The following is a 25,173-nucleotide window of genomic DNA, read 5'->3' as shown; positions in this document are numbered from 1 at the left end:
CAAATCATGTGAACAACAATCAGTCTTCTGTCAGCGGATTATGAGGGAGAGAAGATATCAGTGGTTGATGCTTGTGTGTGAATCATTAGCTTGTAATTGATTAAACAAACTGACGACAAGATTTTAAACTTTAACAATGTGCATTCTTCGTTATAATTAGTTTACATATATAAAAGGTTCACTCAGAATATCCTAGACTCTAAGGTGATTTATGGTTTGGAGTTGGCATTTGATTAGTCAAACAATATTATTTCTATCTCTTTCTTTGTTTTTTTTCACACCAGACCGAAAAAATAATTGAGGGGATATATCACATGTGCATGTTTTTTTATCTGGCGTGTTACGTGACCTAAAAAAAAAGAACTTCCATCATGAATTCACTTGTTGCACTATTTGTTTTGACAGTATCTGAACTGGTGAAAACATTCAGCACATGAAGCCAACAGTTACGATTGAATAAAAGAAGAAGGGAAGGAGGATTTATTCTAACCGGCCCTGACTTTGGTGACATTGATGAAATTGATATATGATGTCAGAGAATGACATATATTCCTACAAATATCTCATGATGCTGGTAAGCATTGTGTGATCATGAGGCTTTGCTTGGAAGGAGCCGATCTGCTTCGCATTCCTAAATAAAAGGAAAAACACACCCTGATGACAGCACACAAACTGAGATCCCTCATCTGTTTGCTCAGGAATGTGTGATCCAAAAGGTGTTTTGCAATAACAACAACTCCAAAGAAAAACTCTGACATATTGCTATTTTTGGTGCGCAAGCCCCCCCCCCCCCCCCCCCCTTTTTTTTTCATTTATTTTTAGCAGCAATACAAAGATAATTTTTAGCATCTGGTCTTTCAATTTTTTACTCCTTGTTTACAAAAATTAGAGATAAAGCTGCAAACTGACTCCTGAATTTTGAATTCAGGGAGTAAGGAATAAAAGAAGAGAACAGGAGAGCTCATTGCTTTCATTGACATCCTATATAGCGCACACACTCCCACACACACAAATACACAACACTATCAAATATTAACACCTATGTGAAAAGACAAGTGGGGCTGTGTGTGTTTTTGTAGAGTTGGGATGGCCTTAGCTCACCTGTTCTCTGTGCTGGGGGAAGGATGAGCAGATAGGTGGATAGGGAAGACAGCTGTTACACACAAACACACCAACACACACACATCCCCCACAGCATCCGTGTAACCCCATGAGGATTAAGAACACCTGTATTCAGCGCTGCACAATGTGCTATAGAAGCAGTTAGGCTTAAAGGCCTTGGGAGTTATTAGGGGATGGGAGACGATGGGGGATGGGGGCGGTTTTAGATGCGGGGGGGGGTTAATGTGTGTGGATGATAAAGTGTGTTGTCACAGAGTCAGACGTGAGAATGATAATATTCAAGATGTGAAGACAGAGTTGTCAGAAAACTCCAGAGAGAGATGTCATGTGAGATGTGTACATGTGAGTGTAAATGGTTCATTTTGCAGCGTGTTAGCCAAACAGGTGTTCCCATTAACAAGTGAGCTCTGAGGGGGGATCAGGACCAGGAAACTGGCAGGGAGAGAGAGAGACACACACACAGAGATGAATGGAGTACAATGCCACTAGCAACCTCTTTTATCCATTTCTGGAAAGTACACAAGATTAGGTGAGGGTAGAGTACAGTTTATTGTCAGGTTGTCTCCATTTTTTAAGTAGAGTTATTATTTGCACATCTCATCAGTACTGGTTGAGGGGAATAATATATGTGTTTGTTTTTTTAAATAATTTTGAATCCTCTCCAAATAAAATTTTGGAAATAAAGGGAAAGTACACCAATTTTTGAACATGTTGCGCACAAACAGTGTGTTAAACTATCTAAACCATACCTGTTGGGATATTAAAAAATAGAGGTGCCAAGGGGTTTTCCATTTATGTCCTATCAGGCGAAGGATTAAATAAGTGAAATATGTGCCTTTTAATCTTAAAAGACAAGGTATGTGTTGTAATAAACACAATGTTGCGTATAATAAAAAAAAATTCATTCAGTTTTACTCTCCTGTATGAACTTAAGGTCGCTGCTTAAAGAGCCTAACCTAAAAAAAAAAAAAAAAGGCATGTCTGTGCTATATTTGTAAGGAAAATGTTTGTTTAAGTTAAGTATTTCATTTTTACCTATGTATTTGTAATTTATTATAAATTACTGAAGAGCTGGCTTGAGGTTTTTAATAGGTTTAAGAGATGGCCCACAAGCTGTCAACTGAATAGGGCTGATTTAAACCCATCAATGTAAACAGCATCACAAAAGCCATTCATCGACACTATAAGTTAAGACATTGTATAAAAATGCATCTAGCAATCTCCATCACCTCAAACAGAGCAAAAAGGACAGAAAGAGGAAGAATATACATTTATGTACAGAGATCGTGTCTCTGGCTTCTATAACAACGTTTATCCATCTCAACTTTTGAAACAATCATCTGACAAAGATCCAAGCTGAATTGATATTTTTCTGCGGCATGGAGTAAGCGCGCAGGCTTGCCTTTTTTCATTGATTATGTTGTCTTAAAAACACAAACAAACACGTATATGTTTTTGCGGGGGTTGTGTGCTACTTCTCCTGGGTGTGCTCAGCTGAAACAGACTAAACTTCGACCACACAGTTCAGCCCACAACCTGCATGGGCGCACCGATCACCACCTACATACCAGCAGGCTAACACACACGCACACACCCACACACACACACAAAGCTAAAACGCAAGTGTCACAAGCTTCAAACCTGACTACTGACCAAACCAAACCTCTAAGTCTTGTTTTCTCCCCCTCTATTCACACCCTGACACACCTTTCGTATGACATCTTTAAACCCTGCAACTGCCTGTGGTTAATTTATAGTGACCTCCTTTAACAAAAACACAACTTAGCTTCAAAACAGAAAGATGAATTAAACTCTCTATTTGTGTTTAATCAATTCTTAAATTCCATTCATGAGAGGGAACACAAGTGCACAAGGGCTTTAAATCCTCACAAGCACACATGCTACTAATATTTTTCCAACTACCGGACATCTTCGCCTACACTACTCCTCCACTCATCCTCGTAGCTGTTGTCTTGGTCTGTATTTTATTTTCCCCGTGGAACACACAGATGGAGAAGGTGCACGTGCGCGCACACACACACACACACACACACACACACACACACACACACACACACACACACACACACACACACACACACACACACACACACACACACACACACTAATGTCCACTGCTTCTCTACAGTAATGGTTTTACCTACATAGCCCCTATAAGGCTATGAGGCAATAAGCATCCCTCAGCTCAGACACAAAGAATTCTGGGAAATAAACCATACCATGATGTCAAGGTGTTTAAAGAAAGTTAATTATAGTTTTAAAGCTAAAAAAAAAGAAAAAGAAAAAGAAATGCTATCTTATGCCCGGGATGACATAATGTGTACAGAAGGATCCACATGCACACCGATCTGCAGTAATTGAATAACTGAATAAAAGACTTTGGAGGACTTATCATCAAGAGCCAACCCTTAACTCCATTGCTATTAGCAAGGTCAAAAGAACTACACAAATCCAGGGAGGCCTAAGACAATTTGGAAAAATCAGTATGGGCTCTTAATCCTAGAGATCCAGTTAGCCATTGTCAAACACAGGGAAATACTGTGACCTAATTGGATGTAACTATACAAGCCAAAAACCAAGAGGGTGCTTTAAAGCAGAGCCAGACATGGCTTGTTGGTGTTGTTAAGTACGTTATCTCAAATTAAAACTAAAATTCTTACACACAAACTTACTTTGACAGAATACCAACTGTAAGCTTAAACATTGTGGCAGCTGATACCATAACTTTAACATAAATGATCAGCATCATGTGGCAAGAGTGTGTCACTTAAAAACCTTTAAAAAGAAAAGTTTGTCTCATATCTAAAAGTTTGGAAGGATGTGGGTAAACATCATCACGATTCAGTTTGACACCAGTCAAATCTCTGTCACTTTAACATCTTTGCTTCACACCTGGCTGCAGGCGACAGAAAGCTGATGTCTCCATACAGATAGCCTGTAGGGTATGAAGTGGATTCCCCCTCTTACATGGTAAAGCATGGTAGAAAATGGAGGAAGACGGAACTGACCGGTTTCAGAGGGCAGACACAGACAGTAGACACACACACACACACACACACACACACGCGCGCACACACACACACACACACACACACACACACACACACACAGACACAAGCAGCTCTACAGGAGATAGACAGAGAAGGCGAAGAGTAGACGCTTCCAGCTTCAGTCGCCAATAAACAGCGAACACTTGACGCCACACTTGTCAACTCTCAATGATGATCAGCGGCGACAAAAATCACCCTAGAGCCCCATCTGTAAACCAATCGCACCCCCCCCCCCCACCCCCCCCCAGCTCTTGTCTTCTTCTCTGGTGGTGGTACTCTAGGGTTGGGTGTTGACGCAGCAGAATTTTCCAGCTGGAGAAATCCCCCTTTTTTGAGGTTAATCGAGGGGAGAAGGAGGAGGAGGGGGGTTTAAGCACTGGTCTTGAAGGCTGTGAGCGCTTTCATTTTGAATCCCCTCCAGACGGCTGCACGGAAGAGCATTACTCGTGTTTTAAGTGGCACGATATCTGTCTGTGCATGATTCCCCCCCCCCCCCCCAACACAGCAGCAGATGTGGCAATAAGGTTGTCATGCTGTTCAAAACTTTGCAGAATTTACTAGGATGAACTTGTTTTCTTTTAACTGTGTCACTTGAGTGAAACCTTAATTGTCTTAAAACCGTGGCTTATTTTAATAGACGGGCAATTTCTAAAATTGTGAAGAGACATTTTTTTTTTTTTTTTTATTAGGCTAAGGTATAGATAGGCTTTTAACTCGAAATAGTAGTCTGCAGACTTCGGCGCTGTTCACGGCAATTCAATTTTAGGGCACTTTGGTTACGTGGTTTTAAACACATGCACTGACACATAGTATAAAGTAGCATTTTCTTCATTATAAGACAAGTGTCTGTGCTCTATAATGTGTGAAAAACACAACGTGCGAATGACAGCTTCTCCCAAGATCAGCACGCGCAACAGACAGCTGGCTGTCACGTATGGAACAGGTAGGCGGACTTTGAGACTGTCGCCTGCTCACTCGCTCGGCTATTTAGCTGTCAAAATACAGTCACGCCGTGGCTAACATGATGCCAATAGACCAGGATTTACAAATTAAACAGACAGACAGGCCTGTGTACAGAAGCTTTACCAATGGACATAAATAACAGTGGCACGAGTTGCTTTTGTGATATGTCTCCAACCTGTGCGACCACCAACTAATGGCTCCGCGAGGCATCCAAACTAATTGTTGTCATGATATAAAACGCGTGGAAACCGTGCGGTACACGCCGCCTCCTGAATGAAACCTGTTCGCGTGAAAGCGGGGCTAAACGCTGATAACACAAGGAAGTCAGACGTAGCCTACCTGTTACCCCATGGGGTCTGGGGTGGACGCGGTGTCGGTCCTTCGGAGTCCAATCTGCTTGTGACAGCCCAAGTGAAGAAAGGAGGGGGATGTCCAAAGCACCAGGTACTGTCCTTCTTCTCTTCTCTATGCTTTCTTTAAGTGTGTTTTTCCCCCTGTTTTCTCCCACTCCCCGCTCCTCTTCTTCCTCCAACAGCCCCTTTTTTCTTTCTCTCTTTCCCTCCCCTGCTTTTCCGTGTCTTGGTATCAGGAGCCTCCCCCTCCTCCTCGTCCTCCTCCTCCACTGTGCATGTCTATGTCTCTCTCTCTCTTCGTCTCTCTCTATCTCACTCTCCCCCTACACACTCTCTCGCTCCGTGTCCCCGTATCTCCTCTCTCTCTCTCTCTCTCTCTCTCGCTCTCTCGCTCTCTCTCTCTCACTCTCTCTCTCTCGCTCTCTCTCTCTCTCTCTCTCTACGGGCAGAGTCAGGAAATGAGACAACGTGAACGCACACACCGTGCGTATCCATCTCATACGGACGAGTCCAGCCCTTATCAGAAACACTCTGGAAAATTTTGCATGGAACAATTCATAATAGTTGGTATAATAATTATATTTATAAGATATGGGAATATAAAATAATGACTACTGTCCTGATTTAAGCTGGAGGGCCATGAGGGCTCTGTGTGGTTTATGGGGCTTCTGGATTGTGCGTCTGTTGCCATAGGGCCCAGTAAGGACCAGGGGTTTACTGTAACTTACCCCCTCTTGTGGCAACATCAGGAAAACACCAAACAGTAACACACACGTAAAAGAAAGTCTGACATTCACAGTTTGACACTCTGTGGCTGGAAAACACCCTTGACAACAATGTGATGTTGCAGAATGCAGGGCAGTTTTTTTTGTGAAAAAACTCTGGGGTAATTCCACCAAAGCCTGACCTCTCCCTTTCTCATATCAGGGAGGGTTTTTTTTTATAATAAGGGGGAGAAACTTGTTGAAATGCCCACGAGGGACAAACGGTAAGAAAAAAGTGGGAAGTGGTGTGTCATATAGATAATGGTACAGTGCAACTTTCTGGAGTTAATGTATACCAGTTTAGAATAAGAACCAGGATCAACATTTTTAGCTGAATTCTCAGTTAGAAGAAGTACTCTTGCATAACATTATTTTCAACTTTTAAAATGTACAAATAAAAGCCCTGCAGCCATCATTTAAAGTATAATCAGCAGCATATACTTTAAGATCCTTCTTTTAAAGTCTTCTTCTTAAGGGGAAAGAGGCCTCCGTTTGTATATGACACCATTAGTAAGTTGACTTGCTTTTTTTGTAGATGTTTTAACGACAGTTTTGTAGCTCGTTTTAATTATTTTTTCAAACATTGTTCAGGCTAGTTTTCAAGAAAAAAAAAGGCCTGCTACACAAATTTGTTTTTAACATTCAACGGAAATATTTCAAAAACATTTATTTCAGTCTCTGTAAGTGTAATAAGTAAATAAGTACATTTTTTCCTTGTGACATTTAGCAGAGAAAGTACTAAAAACCTCTCCTATACGTGCATCATTAGATAATTCATTTTCTCTCAGTCTAGAACTGTAGGCCTGTGTAAACCAATAATTTGTTCATGCATGTCAATACCTTTCAATGTACAATTATGAGCATCCATTTCTAAAGTGACACAAAATGTTGCTGTATGATGAAATGTAGTCCTGCTCTGTGTGTGAACGTTTCTCAGGAAATGAAAGTATCAATCCGGTGAACAGGAATCATTGCAGGTTTGAGGAAGTGGGAGAAGTTTATGGGGAAGAGAGCTGTGTAGCACAATGAAACACGTAGTGTGTGTGATCGTATGTGTATAAAGGGAGGGCGCTGTCAGGCCACACAGCGGGGGGTGGGGTGGGGGGGGGAGCTCTGTGCCTCCATCAGTCTGGGTAGTTGGCTGCTGAGGGCCGGATAACAGAGAATGTCAGGCCATGTGGATTAAGGCTGTATGTCTGTAATGCCCAGGCGCAGAATCTCTCTTGCTCTCTCTCTATCTTTCTCTCTGTCTCTCTCCCTCTCCCTCTCTCTCTGCCGCACACACACACACTCTCTCACACTGCCTCTCTCAGAGTAGAGACCGCAAACACAATCCCTGCCTGAAACAAGCTGCTTTACTCAAAGCTGTGCTCCCACACGCCAATGTGGCCTTCCAATCCGCCTGACACGACAAGCATGACCCAGGGCCCCCCTCTCCTCCCGCCACCTCCTCACCCCACCTCTCCCCTCTTCTCCCCCTCTCCCTCTCCTCCTCGGTTTGGTCATGGATAGGTTTAGGCATCATTAGGCCACTTACACATGTATTCAGCCCCAGGAACACTCATCACAGCAATTCACTCAGGAGGGAGGCTAGCTCTGTGAGGGGGAAATCGAGGATTCTGTGCGACTGTGGTTTTGTGCCTCTGTGTGTGTGTTTGTGTGTGGCACTTGTGTTCCTAAAGAGTCCTTGAAACACAAGGTGATGAGTGTGTTGTGTGTTTGCATTGAGGAGGGGGTCAGCGCATGAGAGTGAATTGCTGCTTACCCATTGGGACACTCACTCTTCTTCTCTATTCTGCTTTTGCCCCTCCTATTTAACTTTTGGAAAATGAATGTAGGAATGCTGTTTTCACTTTAAAGTTTGTCACAAAAAAAAAAAAACAGGGGAAAAAAGAGAGACATTCTGCTCAGTACAGAGAGTGAGACCAGGATTCTGTTTGTGACAGCTTGCGTTTGAACCGTAACAAAAGAACATGATATTTTAACGCACTTTAGGAAAACTTCTTCAAGTCAAAGAATAAATTGCTCTCCCAGAGCCTCCCCCCCTGCTGAGGAACGCAGCGGCGTAATTGGTCACATTGAATTAAACACCAAAAAAAAAAAAGAAAAATCTACAACTGTCATAAAAATAGCACAAGGTGCTTTCAAAGCCCCATCCACTACCCTTCACTATCAATTTACCAAGGGGAACAGCTGTGTGCTGCCTGTGCCATCCTAGCCCGGCTTGTATAGAAAGCAGCGCCTGTAGCTGAAAGAACACTATCTCTACCAGGTGCAGGCAGGGGATGGGGGAAGGATATACAAAGGAATATTTGGCACAAGGTGTGAGGCAACAATATGTGTGAAGGTGCAGCTTAGTGATACTCAAATCAGTATTGGGAACCGACAAGACCTTTTTAAAAACAGTCCTCCCTCGGAGAGAAAGAGCAAATAAGGAGTATGGGGAAAGTATGATGGAGGATGGAAAGGTTTGAGGGCAAAGAGGAAAGAAGGGAGGGAAAGAAGTAAGACAGGAGTAAAGGCAGCCAAAGAGTGTGCGGATTTCTCAAAGAAAGTGTTAATGAATGAATTCCAATGAAGAATGACACCAGGAGAAGCAGAATGAATCGGGGTGATTGGATTTGGAGGATGTAAAATCATCTGGAGGATACAGAGGATGTGTTTGTGCTCGCTGCCCACACATTTTATTCCTGTGTACATGGGGGTGCTCAGGGTATTCACACCGCTGTGTGTCCTTGTGTCACCCATAGGACTTCCTGTGCTCTCCACAGAGGCACAGCCTGTGTGTGCCTATTGTATGTATATGATGGAGCGATGCGTCTGGACAAGGATGCAGATAGAACACTCGCCGTCCCTCAAGTAATGGTTTTTCTTGATAAGGACGACTTCTGGCTGACCTCACTGTGTCCATCTATGTGCGATGAGAAAACACATGTATTTCCCCCAAGTTCAGGGCAGATGGACTCTTCCTTGCCACGGAAAAATAGGCAGCCTCTTATTCAGGCTTTTCGTGGCCTGGATTTTGTGAGGTTTCAGCCCTCGTCTGCCTCACTCTGACCCTCCAAGCTACTTTACTTGAGGGCAATTCAGATCTTCCCCTGTTTATCATATCTGAGCTCCCTGAGTTATGAATCCTACATTAAACTGCCCTCTCTCGCTATCTCCGTCTCTTTTCCTGCATGTCTGCCCTCTTGATCCCTTCCTCTTCTTTCCTGAGAGCCTCCCCCCCCCCCCCCCCCAATCCTCATCCCCTCCAAATCTCATTTACTCCATTGGTAGTAGTAGGAGAAAGAGAGAGGGAGAGAGAGCGTGAGGGAGAGAGAGAGAGAGAGAGAGAGAGAGAGAGAGGAGTACAAAACAACCTTCTCTTCCCTGAAGCAAGAACATCTTCTTATTGTGGAGGTCACCGTCTCAGCGCAGCCCCACACTCTGAACACTACTCTGCTTGTTTTAATGATGCACAGAGCGGAGAGAGAGAGGGAGGGAAAGAAAGAGAGAGAGAGAGAAGAAGGGAGTGGATGGAGATGGGAGGATTGGGCTATTTTTTTTTTCTACGACTCTGTTCACCCCCACCCCCTCTCATGCCGTCCCTCCCCCTCTCTTGTGCAGAAAGTGCACCTCTCTTTCCACATCCATCTTGAAAGGTTCTTCTAAGCTGTCTAACCTCTCAGCAATATTATATATTATTGCTCGCCTCAACCCACACTGAAACCTGGGTTGCTATGCTACAATAATATGACCTCTCATCTCTTCTCCTCCACTACATTTCCTCTCTCATTGCTTCCTCTCATTTTGTGCACAGAGGCAGGGGAAGGGGTTAACAGCGCTCCCCGTTCAGCTCCCCCAACATCAGGACTCTCTGTGTCTTTAATGACCTTTTTGTGCTCGGTGTTTGATTTGACCCCCCTGACCGTGAGGGGTCATGACCCCATTCCACAACACAACAAATTATGTTTGACCCTTATGGATGGGTTAGGATCGTATTTTTATAGTAACCATTTATGTGTGTAATTATTATGTATGCTATCTATCTGTCTGTCTATCTGTCTGTCTGTCTGTCTATCTATCTGTCTGTCTGTCTGTCTATCTATCCATCGTCCAACACCCACCAAAATTACACCTATCAAAAAATAACAGTTTAATACAGTTAAATGTATCAAACAATAATTCATGAACAAATTGATCAACCGGGAGGCAATTATTAACACATTTCCTTGCTCCCCTCCGCTTTTGGATCTTCATTCTGAGTTTAAGCTAATGGTTAGCTAGGCGTCTGTACTTCAATGTTACTGCTTGAGTTCACTCTCTCTAGCCTCCTTTTCAACCAAATCAGCAGTCATTGTTTAATCTGGAAAGAACATAACAAACCCTAACACTACCTTCTCAGCTTTAAACAGCAGATTGACAAAGTGAACTACGACTGTGACTTGTAAGCTCTGTTAGCATAAAGTAGCTAATGAGTCAGATATTTCCCTCAAGAGGCAGAACAGATCTTACAGTAAAGAGAGTGAATATTATATTTACAATCACAGTATGGACACAAACACAGCTCTAAATGAATCATAACGTTGTTCAGTATACTGCATCCATGATATGAATTCCAATACAAGCCCTGCATTCAAAAAATGTGATAAAATAAAAAAAACGAGTGGTAGCAAAAGAGTACACTTAAAGTATTAAAAATAATATTTTATCATACATAGCAATGCAGCTTTCTATTTTAATGTAAAATATATCTTAAGTAATTCTATTAAGATCTATTATCTATTAAGGAGTCAAATGACCGACTGTAGAGGTACAAGGTAAGTAGTAGCGTACATTCCAGGCCTGCTACCAATTTACATCCACTGACTTCTTTTTGTCTGCAAGAGATTAATTTGGAAAAAAATGACGTTGAGATAGACAGAGATATAGATAGATATGGTCTGATATGAACTGCTGGTTCTAAATCTCTCAACCCAAATCCTAACACACAGCCAAAATTCCCTGTTACATCATGCATCTCCAATCCTTTCCTCCTCCTCCTCCTCCTCCTCCTCCTCGTTCTCTCCCTCTGCCATCCTCTTCTTTCTCTCTCTTATCTCTGCTGGCCCCGTCTCTTGGGGGTCGTTCGTTTTTGTCATAATCACCTCGGAGATTGGGGACCGGTGCCCATGGCAGAGCTGAGCTGAGATGAGCTGTGCAGAGCCAAGCAGAGGAGAGGAGAGGAGAGGAGAGGAGAGGAGAGGAGGAAAATGGATGAGAAGGAGAGAGAGAAAGAGTTAGAGGGTACAAGGTGGTGGGTTGGGGGGTGATGGCTTGTCTGGCTCAGCCCCGGCTAATGTGAGGGGACAGCCTTGGCTTTGCCTTAACCACACTTGCACCGTCGATGCCAGGCGGAGTGGGGAGGAGAGAAAAGACGGATGAAACGCTCTCCTTTTCAGCGCTGCCTTTCTCCCGCCTGCACTGACTGCATTCGGAGGCGCGTGGGGCCCCAATGTCACACCCTGTAGGTGTTTAAGCTGCTTACTTACACCAACCAGAGAAAGAGAGATGAGGCAATCGAAGACAGGGAGACAGAAAAGGGAGCAGGATGAGAGAGGGAGAATGGGAGAGAGTTAGAAAAAGATGGGGGCGGAGGTCACGGTTGTAGGAGGTTGTAATGTGTAAGAATCCCAGTTTGACTGTCTTCTCACCAAGGAAGGGTTGTTTTGTGAGGGGGAGATTCATCACTTATTATGCTTGCATGCGCAGCCAGAGCGTGTTTCTGAGTGTGACGATTATTCTGCATTGACAAAGACAAAACAGTCAGAAGCAGAGTCATCAGGGCTATAACATGGTAGGTGTTTTCCTTCAGCCCCACCTTGCTGACTCTTATTCTCTGTAAATTTTCAAGAAATCCAGAATTTTTCACACTGTTTGAGAGGGGAGAGACTGACTGGGAAGGCGTGGGATGCACCAGTCGGGGGGGGGGTGCATGGTGAAGGGGGAGATGTAAAAAAAAAAAATCCTATCTTGCTGTCAGGCGAATATGTGTTCAGGCCTGCATTTGCCTCGCTGAGGTGTGAGGGGGTGATGATGACGCATGTCGCAGGTTTAGCATGGGGGCAGAGTGTGATAAAGGTGGACACAAGAAGAAGCTTTTGTTGGGATCATCTACGGCTACAATGTAAGAATAGATACACACGTACAGGTCAAAAGGTCTCTGACGGACAAAAGCCGACTCACAACAACAATGTTCAACATTCTCTCTGAGCTAATCTCTCTGTTTTAACTCGTTTTCTTTTTTTTTGTCCTCTCAGCAGCCTCCTTGTTGATGCATGTTGGGTAAGTCCTCAGACACTCCCTCCTCAGGTCACTGGCTCTGTTTGTCCTAGCCCTCCTTTTCTTCATCCCCCAACTCTCCCTCTCCTCGAACTCCTCGATGCCTCTCCTCCTCTCCGCCTGACCAGTTCCTCTAATTTGGTTTCTAATTTTTTTTTTTCTGTACCTCATCTCCTTTCCCTTCAGCTATGCAGGAGTAAAGTACAGCCCCTCCCCTTGTGTTTGCTCTGCAAGTATGTGTGTGCGTGTAGTCGCAACTCGTGTAAGTTTGTGTGTATGTAAATCCCCTAAAGTACTCCCCTTTTCTAGCTGTGCTTCTTCAAAATGATGATTTAACATCAATGGCCTTTGGGACAACAAGCCGCATGTACGACTCACACACAGTGAAAATGCAGTGAAACATGTGGGCTTGTGTCATGTGTACACACACATACACACTCTCACACACCCTCAAAGTGATGAAAAAAAGACTAGCAGGGTAGGCAAATGTGTTAAACATGAGCCATAAGTCAGACAACAGTCCTATTTTGTTACACATCTGAGGCCTACAAATGTTTCTTTTAAACCTGACAGCATGTGTGTGTGTGTGTGTGTGTGTGTGTGTGTGTGTGCGTGTATGCATGTGTGTGCGCACGCATGCGTGTTTAAGTGTGTGAGTGTTTGTGTGTGCTGGACGGAGAGTAAGAAATTGAGCACAGCGTGGTGGAGCTTACAGTAAATGGAGACATTTAGGAAAGCAGCAGATAGACACAAACACACGGATCAAAGAGGTACGAGCATTACAGTACACAGGGGAACAAAAGGAAGAGAGAGAGAGAGAGAGAGAGAGAGAGAGAGAGAGAGAGGGAGGATGTGAGCGAAGGTGAATAAAAACCCCAATCAATACCCCAATCGGAGAACAGCTTGAGCCAGCGAAGAAGAAGAGGAGGAAAAGAAAGATAGAGATATAGAGAAAGAGAATAGAAGAGAAGGAAAGTGGGTTCAATTATGAAACGTAGGGATGAGTTTTTGCACAGGGATAGAGAAATGGAGAGAAATTGCGATAGAGCAAGAGTGGGGTCAGGAGGGAGCAAGCAGAGAGCATGAACAAGGGAGTCACGATCTCCCGACCCCTGCTGCTGACCCCTCAGCCTGAGGAGCTCCAGGAAAGGACAGGATGGGATGGGGGAGGAGGGGGAGAAGGTCTTTGGGGGGGAGGTTTGGAAAGGGGAGGAGGTGATATTGATGTGGCTGAGAGAGAAGAGGGGGTAGGAGGTGATGTGTACAGGAGGGTCAGGGGGGGTGGGGGGGGGGGGTTGAGGGTCGGTCAAGCATGCAAGGACAGTGAGGAGGCCTTTTTTGTCTTCTCATCACAAGCAAACCTGAGAAAATACGCTCTTTTAAAATAGAGCATGGTATTTAATCCATCTTGTTTTTCACAGTTGTTTAGTGCACCTGATCATCTTTTCACACAAACCATTCTGAAATCCGTCTGATTGAGTGTCTTGGCTGGATGACGTTATATTTGTTGCTATTTTCAATCGAGAGCGCTTTACGCCAAACTGCATTTGACAAGTAATCCTATTCAAAGTCTTGCCTTTTTTCAGTCTCGTCTGATTGTCTGGAGGGACTCAAATTATCCCACAATGTAGTGAGTAATTAGAAGATTAGTAGTCATTAATCAAGTGCCAACAATCATCATGTACTGTTGAGGCTGGATTACCAACCAGGCACAGGCAACTTCCCTCAGGGGCTCATAAAAGTCAACTAAAGCTCCAGGCTTGCTGCGTCAACTACAGAGTTAATTTTTCTTGTTTTAATATCTACCGTGTATTGAAGTTGATAACTGTGCCCATTTGGCACCAGGTCGGCACGGCAGAACCCGGTCCAGGTAGTAATCTAGCATTAAAAAGCGTTTTACACATTGCAAAAAGAGCGAGAGAATTGATTGATGCCTCTTTCAGGTGAATCCATCCCCTTTCTTTGAAAATATTCTGAAAAAAGTTACAGTAGAGAAAGCCCAGGTGTATAAAATGAAATTAAAGATGGCTGCTTTCCATTACACTGCCTCAGTTTCAGGATCCTCGTGTTGTGCACGCTTATTCACCTTAACTCAGTCACGGCTTTCTGAGGTGTTTAAATAGAACAGAGTCCTGGATAATGTTGTTAGTTACACCTGTGCTTTTCTTTATGAGTCAAAACGTCTGCTGTGAAAAAAGCTTGCTGTGTTTTTATTGACAGCAAAATGGCAGAACAGTTATCTATACCCAACCAAAAAGCAGTGTGTGATATTATTTGCCAAATGACACACTGTATTTGCTACACACTGTCAGACTGCACCTTTAGATAATACACTTTCGTACCTTGTTACATAGCATTCAAATGGGTCTTTCTGGGCGCCTCATAGTCAAAACACACCATGTTCTTGTAACATATTTGAAATTGGCCGGGGATCTAAGCCTGTCTGTGTCTTTACTCCATGCCTCTCTCACTTGTATGCATTGATCTATAAAAAACAACTAAAACTGCAAATACGAAGTGGAATATAAATGAAAAGTGAAATTTTAGATACTAGTTTTGTTTGACGTTTATTTTGGATACAGTTGTTTAAAGGACACATGCCATGTTTTTCTCAGTCTAAAACTAAACAGACATTTCAACAATCAACAATCATTTTAGCATTTGTATCAACATACACATAGTGGTAAAAGTCATTGAATACATTAAAAAAAAATTCTCACCTAGCATGTACTATAAATAGTAAAAAAATGTACAGCTCATGTGAGGAGGTTTTGGCTGGTTGTGAAACATACTGTAACTAAAAACCTCTTAATGCGCCTGAAAGCAAACAAGACCACCATCATAAAGATTCATTTTACTTTGTTGTTTCCCCCTGAGGTCTCAGGCTTTTCCCCCAAATTTTAAAACGCCTGGTCTCCTTCTGTAAAAAGGCTTTTATCATCTCACCAGAGCAAAGCACATCCATGTTATATGCACCTATTTTTTCCAGGACAACCCGGGGAATCAGAATATCTATCCCCCAAGGATGTCAGATGAAGTCTCAAATAGTTATTAAACCATACGTACAAAGGAAAAATACTAGCGAAAATGACATTTCACAGATATACGTTGAAATAAAATGCAAAGCAACGATCTATCTTTTGTAGATTTGTAGACCTAATGATACAAGGATGCTGCACATACTGCACATTGCACAAGTTTACAGAACTCTGGACTAATAACTCTGAAGCTAACTATTCAAAAGTACTCTCAGTTTACTGCACATTGCACATATTGCACATAAGTTTACTTTTTCTTTAAATTTTCTTTTCTTTTATTTATTTTATTTACCATTTTGTACCTTTTGCACAATTTAGAATTTATTACTGTAAATATTATTTATCTTATTTTTACCTCATTTTATTTTATCTATTTTACCTTATTTAATTTTACCTTATTTTGGTTGTATTGCACCGCGGAACGGAGACAAACGCAATTTCGATTCCACTGTATGTCTGGCATATTTTGAAATTGACAATAAAGTTGACTTTGACTTTGACTTTGACTTTGACTATAAGAAGGATAGGATGAATCCATTCAAACAGTTCTATCTCTTGTATTTCTGCACTGAGAGCAGGCTGTGACGTCTGTTTCGGGCTGGACTGGCTTCTCATCTTACATGTCAGCTTAATGCAGATACAGCCTCTGATTGGTCGACAAACCAAGCAAAATAGCAGCGTCCTCAGTAGCGTAGTGACCTAACAAAAGTTACACTACAAAAAACATAAATCATCACAGATTTTTGGGGTGGATTTCAACCGGATGGTCACTGCATATACACTGATCTTGTCGGCCTGATAGAACAGCCTCTGGATGTTGAAGAAACACGATAAGTTTATCACCGGAAAGCCGCTGAGCTGATGAAGCTTGTGGATTTTACAGTAAGTTGCAGTTGTGGATGTAAACACAGTCCTGTTATGTCTTATAACAACATCGGAGGGTTAATGCATGAACCTGTTCCTTTGTGGTAGTTGTCACATTTGATTGTTGAAAGTAAGCAGGATGATATATTGTTGTGTTTAAGAAACACAACAACTTATGAGGCATGGTCAGGTTAAAATCAGAAAAGGCCGCCCCGTCCACAGAGGTCGTCATCACACATGGGAAGTTCGTGACAGGTTCTTTAAGTACTTCTGATCAAATGATTGCAGTACTCCTGTAACTTCCCAGTGTTCAGCTTTGGCCCTTACGTGTCATTTTTTTCTGTGCCTCCTTTAAGCTGGACTATTCAGGCATTTTAACATTTTAGAAACAAACCTCTAAACAATAGGTCTTAACAATGTGTCTCTTGGAGTTGTAAACATACATGAATAGAAATCCTTAATCGGTAAATGTGATAGTTAGCATACAGTAGCCAAGTCAAGATAACTATCAGTGAAATCAGCCCCAAAATAATACTTCCACAATAAAGTTTCTTTATCTACTGTCAAAACGTGTATTGATCCATGACAGCAAAATAATGTATGTGCGTTACGAGTCTTTCAGATCACACATTTTAAGTCATTTTTACAAAGTTCAGGAATGACTTCTATATTTCCTTGGCTTTCCTCTCTGAACCTTTAAATATTGAATTAACATAACTCTGTTACGCCGAATCTTGCGAGCCTGAAGAGATATTATAGAGTGCAATTGTTTCCTTCTCTACGTTAGTGACACTACAATGAGCAGAGAAAAAGCTGTGGGATTGGCTAATGCAGGCTAACAATACATGCAGTATATTCTTTGGCATTAAGAATTCATCACATTACTGTAGAATAGAATGGCCGAGCAAATGTGGAGGCTTTAAAACACCAGTGTATTTTCCTCAGCCTCTGCTCACATGCACATTCACACACGCATTGTGTCTCTATCAAGTCAAATCAATACATAATGCAGGATGCCGAGAATTACTGTAGAAACGTTCAGTGTAATGACCACAAGCAACATTCTTCCCTCTGTTGCTCTTCACACCTTCAATTTTGCCTCTCCCTCCCTCTTTCCACCTCTCCTCTCATCCCTACTCTCTCTCTCTCTCTCTCACACACACACACAAACACACACACACACACACACACACACACACACACACTCTCCCTTTCTTCAGCCTCCTCGCAGTCCAGATGGCCTAACTGCCCCCACACTCACTCCCCCACATTCACTCACTTTATGCACTCCACCCCACTCCTCTTCCTCCTCCTCCTCCTCCTCCTCCTCCACCCTACAGTAACAACGCTCCCTTTGGAGGAGTAGACCTCACCCCCCCCCAAAAAAAACACCACTATCACTGTGCGCTAAAACACGTTCACAATGTATGCATACGCCTCCCCGCGTCATCTCTACTGTCCCTCCACAGAAGACCACAGGCCTCCATGCACCCACACACACACACATACACACACACACACACACACACACACACACACACACACACACACACACACACACACACACACATACACACACACACACACACACACACACACACACACACACACACACACACACACACACACAACACACACACACAAGCTCTCGTTCAGAATTCTCTTTTCTGCAGCGTGAGTATCGTAGGTGTGCTGGTATAGTGCAGAAGTAGGTGTGATATATGGCACAGTGAGTCATGGCCATTAATAAAAAAAAGACGCATGCCTGTCCTTAACATCAACGTTTTTTGTTTTTCTTCTGTTATCCCCTTATTCTGTCACAAAAAAGACCTTTAAGACTTTCCAAAAATATTCATACGGTGGATGTATATATTTCTCTGACATCATTCTTAGGGTGGAAGGACGAGTTCAATGTTGTACGTAAATGTATGAAACCATGTAAGACATAATCATTTATATTATTTCATATTGATCAGTAAATTAAGAATAGATAGTTGAGCAGCAGGCTATATTTAAAGAGCCCATATTATGCCCTTTTTGGGATTCGTGTATTTAATCTATGTACCTACTTTTGTACGTTCACAATAGCTAAAGTCCGAAAAAAAGTGTCTGTTTTCATGTACTGCTCCTCCTTGCTCCCTCTACGCTCTGAGTCCGTCAGCTACGCTCTGCTGAGCCCCCACTGTTAGTCCCCACGTGGGCCAAGTCTGCTCTGATTGGTCTGCCGATCCGCTCTGTCGTTATTGGTCAGTTGCTCAGCACGTGTCTCGGAAATTTCAGCATGAGCTGCAGGGCTTGCCACAACGAGCCAACGGGCTTAGCTCAGTGATCTCACACTGACAATGACGTAGCACTGACAAATATTTATCGAGAGGGGCTAGAACCGAGCGTTACATGCAGCTAATGCTACAGCTAACAGGAGGGGGTAGGAGAAGCCGCGTTACCACGGACTTGGAATTTTTGCACATAGATGTGCCTAAACTTGGAAAACACACTAAAGGGCATATAAAACCAGAAAAAGCATAATATGGGACCTTTAAAGTTAAAACAACAGCCTGTCATTGAGGTCAGTTAACATTCCTTATTGTGAATAACACCTATATCTTTATGAAATAAAAACTGATTAGTTATAAAAAAAAACATCCCCTGTACAGTGTGTGCCGATCATGAGCTTGAGCTTATCATATCTATTTGTTTTTTGGACCAGGCAGGTTAATTTCAACTGTAAACACAGGCTTTTTTTCAATTGGTGTGTATGTGACTTCCAGTGCATCTGGAGCTAGCCTCAAGTGGACTATCGATGAACTGCAGGATCTTTGCACTTCCGAATCAGCTTCATTTTTCAGCACTGAAGGTAGCCGCTTGGTTGACCCCCGTTCTCTCATCCACACATTTCCTCTCTCTCTTCAGCTGTCCTGTCCAAAAAATACAATAAAAATGCCCCCCCCCCCCCCCCCCTCCCTACATCAGCAGCCATCATCAATAGTGTTGTTAGCTTTCAGCCCTTTCCATTCTAATATTTACTGTTAACTAGAGTGGCTGAATGCTACCATTACCTTCAAGTTTTACAAGATATGATAGGACAAACTTAAACAGATATAACTAACTTTATGAATCCATTAGCTACAATACACTAGCTACAGCCTGTGTTATATTACAGTAACAGTTAGGGAGGCTAAATCCTATCACATACGATGTAGAAAGGCTTAGAAAGACACAATCCACATATTACCCTGAAGCTAACGTTTACCACAGCACTCTTAGCATTGAGCCACTTCCTTTCTATCTTAGCTGTCAGCTCGACAGGGGCTTAATGCTAACATCCTTTTAAGTACAAGGTGTAAGTAACTTTGTAAAACCATTGATGACCCATTAGCTACTATCAGTTAATATTGAGCAAACATTTATCTTCCACCTAATATTAACAGATAGCTTGGAAAAGGCTACAGTATAGCACATTTGATGACATACATAGCTACTATCCACAACAGTTATATTAGCATTCAACCATGAGCTAGGGTGGTTGAATGATGTAAGTGTTATAATTTGACAGGAAAGTCATAAACTCTTGTAAAAACAACCTATTGGATGACCCATTAGCTACTATCAGAAACAGCATTGTGGGCATGTAGACACTTCTTTTCTAATAGCCTATTCACTGTTAGCGAGGTTGTGGATTTTTACACCCTATTTTCCTTCCTTCTATCCTCATATTCCTTATTCTAACACTTACAACCTAAACAGCAACAGCTCTACAACATGATACCAGCATCTGAGTTTAAACCCTAAGTGTGATATCAGAGGAAATTGGCCACCGTGTGAATACAATGAATGGGAATATTTGAAAATCCGCTCACTGATATCTCTCAGTCGCGACTTAGCTGTTGGAAAGCAGAGACAGGATCTGTAGATTTTTTAAATGAAATGCATACAGCTGAGGAGGGCACACTGGCAGGAAAACAAAGTTACATATAGGGCCTTCTATAAGACAATAACACAACAATAAAATAAATAAAAAAGGATAATCATAGTGAAATAAAATACAGGTGTCGGCTAAAATATAACAGAACAGAGTAAAGGAAGTGAAGAGAAGATTAACATGAAAGCGTGTCAGAGGGGGGTGTAAAGAAACTGATTTTGCAACCCTTATGATTTGTGAGAAAACAGATGCCCTTTAAGAAAACTACTTAAAAATGTTCATGCACAAATATGCTTATGTACACTTTTGTTAACTCTATAATTAGCGAGCACGGCATAAAGCATGTTGCACCAGACACGAAGGCAGAGTGTTTTCTAGGTTGGTGGTGTTGAGTGTATCGGTGGTGTGAGGATGTAGGCCAGGGGAGGAGGGTGTGGTTAACGGTTAAAAAGTGCTCACAGGAAGCCGTGAGGCAGGGAAAGGGGAAGTGAACCACCCCCACACTGTTCCAAGGCCGCGGCGGCGCTCTCCTCGGGGCTGAAACTGACTGACCTCGACTTGCTGCTCTAAGCACCACACCTTTTAACCCTCTGACAGACACGGACACACACACACACACACACACACACACACACACACACACACACACGGACACAAAGGGCCGAATGATGCATGGTCACTTGTTCACTTAAATAGTGATTGCAAGGGTAGATGTCAACTATCATTTAAGACAAAATGAAAGGTTGCATAGAGTGCACACTATAATGAAATAGCAAAAGAATCCTTTAAAATTAAAGATTAAATATTTATAATGATAGATTGTGTATCCCTGCAATCATTTGTTATCCCAAAATATTGATTTGTGTGGTAAAAGCCAAAGTACCTGGATGTAAAAAATCCATTTGAAATATGCAAAATTAGTAGGAAATGTGCTAAAATAGGGCATTTTTCAAAATGTTTTTTTTTACGCTTTAAACAGCAGAAATATAACAGAAACTATGAAGTCTTCACATGAACACAAAGCGGCCTTTTTCCTTTTCTTAAGTGACACAGCATGAACCGGTCTTCTTCTCTGAGCCTCAGACGGCGATGTGTGCCAGCCACCTCAGCTCACACTTGGCCACTGTGAGCTCACTTTTCATGTCCACACACACATGTTCATTCAACTCATTCATTCGCAGCCAACTGACCCCAGGCGACATGGCTCAAACCCTTCAACTCTGCTCGGCTGATTCACAAACACAACGCTGTGGGCCAACAAAAAAGGTTAAAGCAAGGAGAGCAGGCGTGAAAAGACACGCGCGCCAACACAAATGCTTAACACACATAAACCCCTGGTTCTGTACTTTTTTCATTTTTATTAATTGAGATAAGCGGGTTAAAATATGTTCTCCCTTCCAAACATACAATGAAATTCAGTGTGTCGTGTAAGAATCAGTGGTCCCTTCTGTGACTCTTGTCATCATGGTCACACAAAAGGTTACCGTGGTGACCTGGTTTAATCTCTCCACAGAGAGCTGGATTCCGATGTGACCCTTGACTCCACATAAAAGAGAGGTCACTGGGGTCGCACACTCCTCTCATTCATTTTGGGCAAGAGCATTTTCCTCTGAAAGGGTGTTTGTTAAATCAGATTTTATGGGCAAAGAGCATCATTACTTTTAATTCTAAAAAAGTTACTAAGATACAATTACAGCAAATCATCTCTTTAGTTCCTTATCAGTCAAGCACTTTGCAACACGGAGATGTTAACCTTAAACATGATGAGCTTTGAGCTGCGGGTTTAGCTCTTATAGGTTAAACTGAACGTCTCATGTATGGAGCCCACAAGGTTGACTGCCACACTCGGCCATCTGCCAAATGTCATCCCCTGCTCTTTCATCCCCGTTTTACAACCCTATCCCTCTCAACAAAAGCATAAAAAAAAAAAAAATAATAATAATAATAATCTGTGCATAAATAAAAATAAAAGCTAAAATATTATATTACAACAAATTAAGGACAATGTACAACAGAATCAAACAAAATACAGTCTGCAACATGTAACCGCCAGTTATTTTTTAATGCTGCGGAAATATTCACACAATTGCAAGAAAAAAAAAGATAATTTGTCATTCAATCTGTGCCAAATTTTTAAAAATCTGCAGCGCAATGCTCTGGGCAGTCTTGGACAAAAAAAGTAAAATAGTCACAGATGCCACAGTGTATTGAGGGGTTCTTCTATTTTTCATCCTTAAATGTCTGGTTTTCCTGTGTCTGAACATAAATAAATACTCTCTTGGTATTGTCATCATCTCAAATAGAAAATGGCTTTGTTCGCATTTTTGAAACAATTAGAATAGTTAGTGGGAAATAGGACTATGAAGCTGTTGTGCTGAATTTAAATCAACTACTCAAAAGTCTGATTGGTTACACGTGGCTTCTTCTATTTCATTTTGCGCCTTATTTTATAGCTGTGATTTTTTTCTCCCTAATCTCAGTGAGAGGTTAGAATATACAAAAGATATTGCATTCTGTTCCCTGGAAACATGTGCACATGCCACTGTACATAACTCACCAATTTATCCACACATCTCCTGACCCTTTTATGAGAAACATTTTCTAAAAAAAAATGTCCTTCTTAAGCAGACTGCAGATTCTGCTCAATGGTCATTTTCCTTGTAAAATCAAAATGTTTCCACAGAATCTTTTCAATTTGAATAACCGTTTCAGAAAAGGAATAATCAGTTCAGAAAAGGAATGAGACAGAAAGGATTGGTTGTTACGAGCGATGATTCTTCCAGACTCGTGAGCTGAGCTACCAGAAGATTCGACAAGTCTCTCAGAGAACAAAAGAAAACTGAAGTGTTAAATCAGTACGAGATTAAAGATACCGAGAATGCTTCGGTAGAAAAGAATAAGGTACAACTTTCAGATTTTATGTCTTTGAGATTTTATGAACTGATCCTTACATGTCTTCCATTTTTAATTGTTTAAAAAAAAATAAAAAAATCCAAATCTCACTGAGTCACTCCTTTCTGTTTAATGAAAAAGGATTGAGAACACATTAAATCAAATATGATAAATGCATAAACTTTAATTTTATTGTCAAGATTTGATGCACTTTCGTACAATGTTGCAATTGTCCATTTATTATAAGAATAAGTGAGCAGGAACAGCTGTTTTTCTAAATTACAGTTTATAGATTAACAGAGGGAGTATAATATTATTTCTCATATCCCATACACATTACACAAGTATCTATATGATTCATACATTAAAGTATATAATTGCACTATGTTATCATTTCTTATGGACATGAATAGTCACTTTAGACTAAAGCACTACGATAATAAACATAAATGGTATCTGCAGATATCACACACACAAAAAAATAAATGGAGCGGATGAACAGCTTTGCACTAACAGAGGGTCAAACAGGAGTTTCAGTGCAGGTGAGGACTTTTACATCAACATTCCCACTTTGTCTCAGTGTTTTAAAATAACACATTTAAAGTCTGGCAGGTGCCATTTGTCCCAGTGTGAACACGGCACACCTTCAACCAGCCACAGAGATAAAGGAGCTGCTCTTGAAGACATTAAAGTGGAATCATTTAATAGGTTATTCGGGAGATTTAGCTCAGTGAGTTAAATTGAATGTATCAAAGTCATTTGTACCACCAGCAGCACCAGCCTGGTTAGTGTGGGCAGTGCTCCCTCTACTGGTTAACAGGCTGCGCTGTGTTGGAGGGAAGTTGCTGTGTTCTTAACATTAAAGTAATTATGTGTGAGGAGAAGAGACAGAGTTATAATATTGATTATTATGTACATTAACATGTAGAGTAAGTTAAAAAAAAGCCTCTATCATTAATCCCTCTGACGTCCGGTCTAATAGGATCCAGCTTCTCTCTTTTTTTTTTCTTTTTTCTACAAAATACTGTTAATGTGCAATTTTCAGTTTAATAAAATAAACAGAAAGGAAGCGGAAATATAAACTTAATGTCAGGGGAGTTTATGTCAGGAAAAGAAATGTATTTACAAATATAAATATCCAACACAAGTTGAGAACACTACCAAATGTATATTATTTTTAGAAATGAGCATTTACCAATATGAAGTATTTTAGTATATTCTATTTGTTTGTAAATGTATTTCCTGATTCATTTACTAATTTTAAAAGCACTTTTAAAAGAGATCGTTCTTGTAGTAGGTATTTCAGAGAACTGCCCATGCGGAAGTTTTGGAGTTCAGAAAATCGTATATTGCAGGTCAATACTTATCGCCATATAACTTTATGTATTCTGACAGAGCTTACTTGATGATGTACACTTAATGTTAAAAGAAAAGACAACAAAGTTGGTCAGAAAAGAGGTGATTCTAGTTGTCTAACCTAACACCCTGATATCAAAACGTAAAATGTAAAAGTGCAGGCAGCACTTTTTTTTTTTTCTTCTGATGTTTCTCCTCGTTATTTGCTGAAGTGAGTTAGCGTTTCATGGGCTGACGAACCTGAGATTGAGCCTGAAATCACCATTCTCAGGTTAGACAGTCCTAGAAAGAACCACTCAAGGGTTAAAGCAGGACCTGGAGCATTGATCCAGTGGCCCCATGAGCCTCAGCACACATGGTGATGCACCTTTGGGTGATACTGTAATGCATAATCAAACATGTTTAAACGCCTTAAGTTCAACTGAATGGCTATGTGAAAAGGAAATATAAACACAAACACTGTTGGTTACCAAAGTAAAAAATAAATGAATATTAAACAACATTATATTTAAGAATCCTGCTCATCCA

At 41.5% G+C, this 25,173-nt stretch overlaps 1 protein-coding gene across 4 annotated transcripts in view; it reads right to left on the bottom strand.

The window, feature by feature from the left end:
• The window catches only part of zbtb46 (zinc finger and BTB domain containing 46), a 60,946-nt gene extending 55,073 nt beyond the window's left edge, over positions 1-5,873 (bottom strand). The window contains exon 1 of one of the 4 annotated variants that reach the window (XM_020629470.3): positions 5,496-5,873. The gene's annotated coding sequence lies outside the window, so the exon portion shown is untranslated. The remainder of the gene's footprint in view (positions 1-5,495) is intronic. The other 3 variants (XM_020629469.3, XM_065961318.1, XM_020629471.3) reach the window with 3 other exon arrangements.
• Between the last annotated feature and the right edge of the window lie 19,300 nt (positions 5,874-25,173).

The sequence above is a fragment of the Labrus bergylta genome, chromosome 12 (genome assembly GCF_963930695.1).
Source record: "Labrus bergylta chromosome 12, fLabBer1.1, whole genome shotgun sequence".
Taxonomy (NCBI): Eukaryota; Metazoa; Chordata; class Actinopteri; order Labriformes; family Labridae; genus Labrus; species Labrus bergylta.
The sequence above is the reverse complement of the archived record's forward strand: the minus strand, read 5'-3'. Positions and strand labels throughout refer to the sequence as shown.